Source organism: Abrus precatorius, unplaced genomic scaffold, assembly GCF_003935025.1.
Source record: "Abrus precatorius isolate BTA unplaced genomic scaffold, Abrus_2018 Scaffold5, whole genome shotgun sequence".
Lineage (NCBI taxonomy): Eukaryota > Viridiplantae > Streptophyta > Magnoliopsida > Fabales > Fabaceae > Abrus > Abrus precatorius.
This window is the reverse complement of record NW_020874395.1, coordinates 20,088,512-20,098,358: the sequence shown is the minus strand read 5'-3', so window position 1 is coordinate 20,098,358 and position 9,847 is coordinate 20,088,512. Positions and strand designations below refer to the sequence as shown.

At 42.8% G+C, this 9,847-nt stretch overlaps 1 pseudogene; it reads right to left on the bottom strand.

Annotated features, from left to right (window-relative positions):
• Window positions 1–9,625, bottom strand: part of LOC113866888 — a 15,758-nt pseudogene extending 6,133 nt beyond the window's left edge.
• Window positions 9,626–9,847: the final 222 nt, after the last annotated feature.

Here is a 9,847-nt window from a genome sequence, read left to right as displayed (position 1 = left end):
CCACCAAAGGCTGATTGTAACTGAAAATTGGCAACCAAAAAGTCACCCACAGCCACTAGCTATGCGCCTCTTGGTCTTCCAAAGGCTGATGCCTAAGTTGCCAATTGGGCCCTTATTACAACTTGAAATAAAACCAAACCAAAAGCCCATTAGTTGATTAACCACAAAACATAATTTGGTCAGCCAACTTTACAAAGATTGGCCATTATTTAAAACAAACTAAAAACTTAAAAACTGAAGCAAAGTGGCGCCTTAGTTCTCCTCCATTTGGGCCATGATGCAATTCACAACCTTGGTCTTTTCTCCTTGAAACTTGGGCTTGTATTCAATTAATATGGACAACACTTGTTGAAGAGCTTCTTTTGCTCTCCTTGCTCTAGCCCTTGTCATAGGTCCTCCAAGTCCTTCAAGAGGATCCTTGCCCTTGCTCATGGTCATGTCCTCATCACTCTCCCCTTCTGGCGCTTCTTTACGCTAACGGCCCAAGTTCCCATTTTGGTCATTCCTTTGGTCCCCTTTGGCTTAGCGGGTAAAGAACCTGTGTGACGCTCACGCAGGCTGCTAAAACTTCTTGACACGTGCGAGGCTCGTGTCTGAGTGCTAAATAACACGTGCGAGGCTCATCTCTGAGTGCTAAAACTTCTTAAATGTCACTCCTAGGACTCAAAGGAAGGGTTTCCAACCACTCTGTTCCCTCTTGGCTCTTCCTTGCGCCAATGGCCCCAAGTTCCAGTTTTGGTCTCTTTTGGTCCCCTTTTGCTTACCGGCTAAATAACATGCGCGAGACACATCTCTTGCTGCTAAAACTTCTTGAATGTCACTCCTAGGACTCAAAGGAAGGGTTTCGAATAACTCTCTCCCCTGCTGGCGTCTTTTCCCCAACTTTAACTTTTGGTCTCCTTTGCTCCCTTTGCCTTAGCGGGTAAAGAATCCATGCGACACTCTGCAAGCCGGTAAAACTTCTTGATTATAACTACTAGGACTCAAGGGAAGGGTTTCCAACCACTCTCTCCCATCGTCGCACTTCTTTGTGCAAACGGCCCCAAGTTCCCGTTCTGGTCTTTCCTTTGGTCCCCTTTGGCTTAGCGGGTAAAGAACCTGTGCGACACTCCTGCAGGCTGCTAAAACTTCTTGATTGTCACTACTAGGACTCAAGGGAAGGATTTCCAACCACTCTCTCCCCTGTTGGTGCTTCCTTGCGCCAATGGCCCCAACTTCTAGTTTTGGTCTCTTTTGGTTCCCTTTTATTTACCGGCTAAATAACATGCCCAAGACTCGTCTCTGGCTGCTAAAACTTCTTGAATGTCACTCCTATGACTCAATGGAAGGGTTTTCAATAACTCTCTCCCCTCCTGGCGCTTCTTTCCCCCAACTTTCACTTTTGGTCCCTTTTGCTCCCCTTTGGCTTAGCGGGTAAAGAACCCGTGCGACACTCGTCCAGGCCACTAAAACTTCTTGATTGTCACTACTAGGACTCAAAGGAAGGGTTTCCAACCACTCTCTCCCCTCTTGGTGCTTCCTTGCGCCAATGGCCCCAACTTCAAGTTTTGGTCTCTTTGGTCCCCTATTACTTACCGGCTAAATAACATCTGGCAGACTCATCTCTGGGTGCTAAAAATTCTTCAATGTCACTCATAGGATTCAAAGGAAGGGTTTCCAATAACTCTCTCCCCTCCTGGCGCTTCTTCCCCCCAACTTTCACTTTTGGTCTCTTTTGCTCCCCTTTGGCTGAGCGGGTAAAGAATCCGTGCGACACTCGTCTCTGGCTGCTAAAACTTTTTCAGTGTCACTCCTAGGACTGAAAGGAAGGGTTTCCAAGACCACTCTCCCCTACTGGCGCTTCTGTCCCCCAACTTCAACTTTTGGTCTCTTTTGGTCCTTTTTGGGTTAGCGGGTAAAGAACCTGTACGACACTCGTGCAGGCCGCTAAAACTTCTTGATTGTCACTCCTATGACTCAAAGGAAGGGTTTTCAATAACTCTCTCCCCTCCTGGCGCTTCTTTCCCCCAACTTTCACTTTTGGTCCCTTTTGCTCCCCTTTGGCTTAGCGGGTAAAGAACCCGTGCGACACTCGTCCAGGCCACTAAAACTTCTTGATTGTCACTACTAGGACTCAAGGGAAGGATTTCCAACCACTCTCTCCCCTCTTGGCGCTTCCTTGCGCCAGTGTCCCCAACTTCCAGTTTTGGTCTCTTTTGGTCCCCTTTTACTTACCGGCTAAATAACATGCGCGAGACTCGTCTCTGGCTGGTAAAACATATTGAATGTCACTCCTATGACTCAAAGGAAGGGTTTCCAATAACTCTCTCCCCTCCTGGCGCTTCTTCCCCCCAACTTTCACTTTTGGTCTCTTTTGCTCCCCTTTGGCTGAGCGGGTAAAGAACCCGTGCGACACTCGTCTCTGGCTGCTAAAACTTTTTCAGTGTCACTCCTAGGACTGAAAGGAAGGGTTTCCAAGACCACTCTCCCCTACTGGCGCTTCTGTCCCCCAACTTCAACTTTTGGTCTCTTTTGGTCCTTTTTGGGTTAGCGGGTAAAGAACCTGTACGACACTCGTGCAGGTCGCTAAAATTTCTTGATTGTCACTACTAGGACTCAAGGGAATGGTTTCCAACCACTCTCTCCCTTCTCGGCGCTTCCTTGCGCCAATGGCCCCAACTTCAAGTTTTGGTCTCTTTGGTCCCCTTTTACATATCGGCTAGATAACAGGCGCGAGACTCATTTCTGGCAGCTAAAAATTCTTCAATGTCACTACTAGGACTCAAGGGAACGGTTTCCAACCACTCTCTCCCCTCGTGGCACTTCTTTGCGCAAACAGCCCTAAGTTCCCGTTCTGGTCTTTCCTTTGGTCCCCTTTCGCTTAGCGGGTAAAGAACCCGTGCGTCAGTCGTGCAGGCCGCTAAAACTTCTTGATTGTCACTACTAGGACTCAAGCGAAGGATTTCCAACCACTCTCTCCCCTCTTGGCGCTTCCTTGCACCAATGGCCCCAACTTCCAATTTTGGTCTCTTTTGGTCGCCTTTTACATACCGGCTAAATAACACTCGTGACACTCATCTCTGGCTGCTAAAACTTCTTCACTGTCACTCCTAGGACTCAAAGAAAGGGTTTTCAAGAGCACTCTTCCCTACTGGCGCTTCTGTCCCCCAACTTCAACTTTTGGTCTCTTTTGGTCCTTTTTGGGTTCGCGGGTAAAGAATTCGTACGACACTCGTGCAGGCCGCTAAAACTTCTTGATTATCACTACTAGGACTCAAGGGAACGGTTTCCAACCACTCTCTCCCCTCGTGGCACTTCTTTGCGTAAACGGCACCAAGTTCCCGTTCTGGTCTTTCCTTTGGTCCCCTTTGGCTTAGCGGGTAAAGAACCCGTGCGTCACTCGTGCAGGCCGCTAAAACTTCTTGATTGTCACTACTAGGACTCAAGGGAAGGATTTCCAACCACTCTCTCCCCTCTTGGCGCTTCCTTGCGCCAGTGGCCCCAACTTCCAGTTTTGGTCTCTTTTGGTCCACTTTTACTTACTGGCTAAATAACATGCGCGAGACTCGTCTCTGGCTGCTAAAACATCTTGAATGTCACTTCTATGACTCAAAGGAAGGGTTTCCAATAACATTCTCCCCTCCTGGCGCTTCTTCCCCCCAACTTTCACTTTTGGTCTCTTTTGCTCCCCTTTTACTTACCGGCTAAATAACATGCGCGAGACTCGTCTCTGACTGCTAAAACATCTTGAATGTCACTCCTATGACTCAAAGGAAGGGTTTCCAATAACTCTCTTCCCTCCTGGCACTTCTTTCCCTCAACTTTCACTTTTGGTCTCTTTTGCTCCCCTTTGGCTTAGTGGGTAAAGAACCCGTGCGACACTCGTCCAGGCCACTAAAACTTCTTTATTGTCACTACTAGGACTCAAAGGAAGGGTTTCCAACCACTCTCTCTCCTCTTGGCGCTTCGTTGCACCAATGGCCCCAACTTCCAATTTTGGTCTCTTTTGGTCGCCTTTTACTTACCGACTAAATAACACTCGTGACACTCATCTCTGGCTGCTAAAACTTCTTCAATGTCACTCCTAGGACTCAAAGGAAGGGTTTCTAAGACCACTCTCCCCTACTGGTGCTTCTGTCCCCCAACTTCAACTTTTGGTCTCTTTTGGTCCTTTTTGGGTTAGCGGGTAAAGAATCCTGTACGACACTCGTTGATATGAACCCCATTTGCACAAGGGCTGACTTAGGATCTTTAGGGTTAGAACCTTGTAGAAAAATTTGAAAATTTAGTGATGAATTTCTGGGCAAATTAGGTGTTGGTCCATGGTGTTAAAATGAGTGAAAAAGGAAGCAAAAACGCTGGTTTGGTGGTGGCTGGACAGAATTTTAGAAATGACGGTATCTCGAGTTATAGAACTCCAATTGAGGTGATTCCAAAACGAGGTGAAAGTTCTCGTTCTGAAATTCAATTTAGGCTCAAGAATCACTCAATTTGGCTGAGTAGAACGAGAGTTATGATAACGAGATAATTCTGGGCAGATTTGAGTTTTTTTTGGAATTTTGGGAAGAATTGAATGGGGAAAGGAAAGAATCACTCTTTCCAAGGAAGGCAACACACAAAGGGATGTGAAAGCCCTTTGATACAGCCAAGCTGTTCTCGAATCACTCAAGAACTTAGGAGAATCACTCTCACTAAGATAAAAGAGATAAACTCTAATATTTCTGAATCAAACTTAACTTGTCTTATTGATAAGAATGGTTCAGCTTATATAGAAGCTTTACCATCAGAATTACAAAGGTTCCGTAACGGAAAATGAAACTACTTGATGGCTGATTGTAACTGAAATTGTGGCAACCAAAAAGTCACCTAACAGCCACTAGCTATGCGCCTCTTGGTCTTCCAAAGGCTGATGCCTAAGTTGCCAATTGGGCCCTTATTACAACTTGAAATAAAACCAAACCAAAGCCCATTAGTTGATTAACCACAAAACATAATTTGGTCAGCCAACTTTACAAAGGATTGGGCCATTATTTAAAACAAACTAAAAACTTAAAAACTGAAGCAAAGTGGCGCCTTAGTTCTCCTCCATTTGGGCCATGATGCAATTCACAACCTTGGTTTTTTCTCCTTGAAACTTGGGCTTGTATTCAATTAATATGGACAACACTTGTTGAAGAGCTTCTTTTGCTCTCCTTGCTCTAGCCCTTGTCATAGGTCCTCCAAGTCCTTCAAGAGGATCCTTGCCCTTGCTCATGGTCATGTCCTCATCATTCTCTCCCTCTTGAGAAGGATTTGTCCTCAAATCGGATTCTCCATCTACATCAAAAAGAGATAAGTCAGACACATTGAAGGTGGAACTAACATTATACTCACCCGGAAGCTCAATTTTGTAAGCATTGTCATTGATTCTTTCAAGCACTTGGATTGGACCATCTCCCCTTGGTTGAAGCTTTGACTTCCTTTGTTCCGGAAACCTTTCCTTTCTCATGTGCACCCAAACCCAATCTCCGGGTTCGAAGATAACCTTCTTTCTCCCTTTGTTGGCTTGTTTAGCATAGCTTTCATTTCTCCTCTCAATTTGATTTTTGACTCTCTCATGAAGCTTCTTCACATAGTCCCCTTTGCTTGACCTTCTTTATGCTTAAAAACTGAAACATTAGGCATAGGCAAAAGATCAAGAGGAGTTAGTGGGTTAAAACCATAAACAACCTCAAAAGGAGAACAATTAGTAGTGCTATGAACAGCCCTATTGTAAGCAAACTCAACATGGGGTAAACAAACTTCCCAAGTTTTTAAGTTCTTTCTTAAAACTGTCCTAAGCAATGTTCCCAACGTCCTATTAACAACTTCCGTTTGCCCATCGGTTTGTGGGTGACAAGTGGTTGAAAATAACAATTTAGTGCCCAACTTGCCCCACAAGGTCCTCCAAAAATGGCTTAGGAACTTAGAGTCCCTATCACTGACAATGCTCCTTGGCAAACCATGGAGTCTCACAATCTCCTTGAAAAACAAATCAGCCACATGAGAAGCATCATTCACCTTTTTACATGGAATAAAATGAGCCATTTTAGAAAACCTATCAACAACCACAAAAATTGAATCTTTGCCACTACTTGTGTTTGGCAGCCCCAAAACAAAATCCATGGATAAATCAATCCAAGGATACTCCGGAATTGGCAATGGAGTATACAATCCATGAGGCTTTACCTTTGACTTTGCCTTTTTACAAACAATGCAATGTTCACAAAATTTCTGCACATCCTTTTTCAAATGAGGCCAATAAAAATGTTCTTGTAATGTTTTTAGAGTCTTTTGGACCCCAAAATGCCCCATTAAACCTCCTTCATGTGCTTCACTAACAAGCAAGTTTCTTGTAGAACATTTAGGCACACACAATTTGTTTTCTTTGAAAAGAAAGCCTTCATGTCTAAAGAAACCATTTTCTGAAAATTTTTCACAATTTTTAAAAATTTCACCAAAAGTTTCATCACTTTCATACATGTTTTTCAAACATTCAAGACCAATCAATTTTGTTTCAAGCATAGAAAGCAAAGCATGACGCCGAGAAAGAGCATCAGCTACAATGTTACCTTTTCCTCTTTTATGTTTGATAACATAAGGGAATTGCTCTAGAAATTCCACCCACTTGGCATGCCTTTTGTTAAGCTTGCCTTGTCCCTTGATATATTTGAGGGACTCATGGTCACTATGAATGACAAATTCCTTGGGATAAAGGTAGTGTTGCCATGTTTTCAAAGCTCTCACTAAGGCATACAACTTTTTATCATAAGTTGAATAGTTAAGGGTAGGACCACTTAGCTTTTCACTAAAATAAGCAATTGGATGGCCTTCTTGCAACAACACAGCCCCAATCCCAACATTTGAAGCATCATACTCAATTTTAAAAGATTTTTGAAAGTTTGGCAAAGCAAGTATGGGGGCATTAGTTAGCTTTTGCTTAAGAGCTTTGAAAGCTTCTTCTTGTTTCTCTCCCCATTTGAAACCAACATTTTTCTTAAGCACTTCATTGAGAGGTGCTGCCAATGTGCTAAAATCCTTCACAAATCTCCTATAGAAACTTGCTAAACCATGGAAACTTCTCACTTCGGTCACGGACTTAGGTGTAGGCCATTCTTGAATAGCCCTAACCTTTTCCTCATCCACTTGTACTCCTTTTGAACTTACAACAAAACCAAGAAACACAACATGGTTAGTACAAAAGATGCATTTTTCAAGATTGGCATACAATTGTTCTTCTCTAAGCACACACAAGACAGATTTTAAATGATCAACATGCAATTCAAGTGAAGTGCTATAGATAAGAATATCATCAAAGTACACCACAACAAATTTTCCTATGAATTTTCTCAAAACATGGTTCATTAATCTCATGAAAGTGCTAGGAGCATTAGTTAAGCCAAAAGGCATAACCAACCATTCATACAAACCATATTTTGTTTTGAAAGCAGTTTTCCATTCATCCCCTTCTCTAACCCTAATTTGATTGTATCCACTTTTTAAATCAATTTTAGAGAAGTAACATGCACCATGCAATTCATCAAGCAAATCATCAAGCCTAGGTATAGGATGCCTATATTTAATGGTGATGTTATTAAGGGCTCTACAATCAGAACACATGCGCCATGTCCCATCCTTTTTAGGAACCAAAATTACCGGGACAGCACAAGGACTCATGCTATCTCTTACCCATCCCTTACCAATGAGTTCATCCACTTGTCTTTGGATCTCCTTGGTCTCTTGAGGGTTGCTTCTATAGGCTGGCCTATTAGGCAAAGAAGCTCCTGGAATGAGATCAATTTGATGCTCAATACCTCTTAATGGTGGCAACCCACTTGGTACACTTGTTGGAAACACATCTCCAAATTCCTGCAAAAGAGACTTCACTCTAGAAGGCAAATCAAGGTTATCAAAAGTGCTAGTGGTCAAAACATAGTTTTTGCAAATTAACAAAAATAGGGGCTGTTTAGATAGAAAAAACCTCTTGACCTCACTTTTTGTAGCTAAAAAGCTCTCCTTCACCTCAAGTGTTTCACTCTTCTTTTTCCTCTCATGTGTTTCTCTCTTTTTGTCCTCACTTTTTGAGCTCTCAAGTGTTTGGCTTTCTTTTTCTTTCTTTTCTTGGACAATCTTTTCTCTCATTTTTCTTTGATCCTCACACACCTCTTGCGGACTCAAAGGTTTGAGCACTATCTTCTTGTCTTGGTGCATGAATGAGATTTTGTTGGTGAAACCATCATGATTGGCTCTTTTATCAAATTGCCATGGTCTCCCCAAGAGTAAGTGGCTGGCCTCCATAGGAACAACATCACAAAGCACCTTATCATTGTATCTTCCAATGGAAATATCCAACTCTACTTGCTTCCTTACTTGCACCTCTCCATCCTCACTAAGCCATTGAAGCCTATATGGCCTAGGATGTGGCTTTGTAACTAAATTCAATTTAGACACAAGTCTTGCACTCGCCACATTGGTGCAACTCCCTCCATCAATGATCACCATGCAAAGTTTACCATTGATCAAACATCTAGTATGGAAGATGTTTTCTCTTTGGCTCTCCTCCAAAGGCTTCAATTGGCTACCAAGTAACCGCCTTATCATCAACAAGTCTCCCTCTGGTGTTTTCTCCACCTCCTCCTCCACGTCCTCATTCTCCTCTTCCTCTTCAATTTCGGACTCACTTATATACTCTCCATCTCTAAGAATCATGGTTTTTTTGTTAGGGCACTCATATGCATAGTGTCCTAAGCCTTGGCACTTAAAACAAACATCCCGACTCCTTTTAGAGGGTTGCTCTTGAGTTTTTAGAGGAGTTTTTTGTTGGTGTAGGCGCTGCACTAGAAGTGGCAGCCCCTTTTCCCTTATCCTTCCAACTAGAAAAACCAAAATTAGTGGAGCTCCTTTTGGCCACACCTTTCCTTTTCAATTGTTGCTCCACTTGGATTGCTTTGTGAAGCAAGTCCTCCATTTCAACAAATTCCTGCAGTTTAACAATATCACGAATATCATTATTCAAACCACTAAGAAATCTAGCCATAGTTACCTCCTCATCCTCTTCTATCTTGGCTTGAATCATGAGCACCTCCATTTCCTTGTAGTACTCCTCAACGCCTTTGCTACCTTGGGACAATTTTTGAAGTTTGAATTTTAAGTCCCTAGAATAGCTTGCCGGCACATATCTCTTCCTCATGATCCTTTTCATTTCAACCCATGTATCCACCAATGGCTCCTCATTCCTAGCTCTCTCTTTTTGCAATTTGTTCCACCACACAAGAGCGTAATCGGAAAACTCCATAGCTGCAAGCTTTACCTTTTGGGCCTCTTCATAGGTATTACAAGTGAAAATATGCTCTATTTTGATCTCCCACTCCAAATAAGCTTCCGGGTCACTTCTTCCTTTGAATGGAGGAATAGAAATTTTGACTCCATCAATTCATTTTTGTCTAGGAGCACCGTCATTACCTCTTCTCCTCTTTTTTTCTTCATCATGACCTCTATTCTCCAATTGGTCCAATCTTTCATGGAGCTCATCATTTTGTTGCCTCATCAATCTCTCCAAATGTTGTGTCAAGGCTTGCATTTGGAAAGGAGAAAGTCCTCCTCCTTGATTAGGATTTCCTTCAGCCATTACAAACAAATAAATTCAAACGTAACAAGCAAATAGAAAGTAGAATTTGAAACCTCACCACACTCAAGTGTATCACACAATTATGGCTTTTTCTCTAATGAAAACACTCTTGCCTTTTACCACTCAAATTCTCCTTGGGTTCTTAGGCAATTCAAGATATTATGGCCACAACAAAGAACAATCCACCAATATGTGCAAGGTAAGGCTAGGTAGACAAAGAAA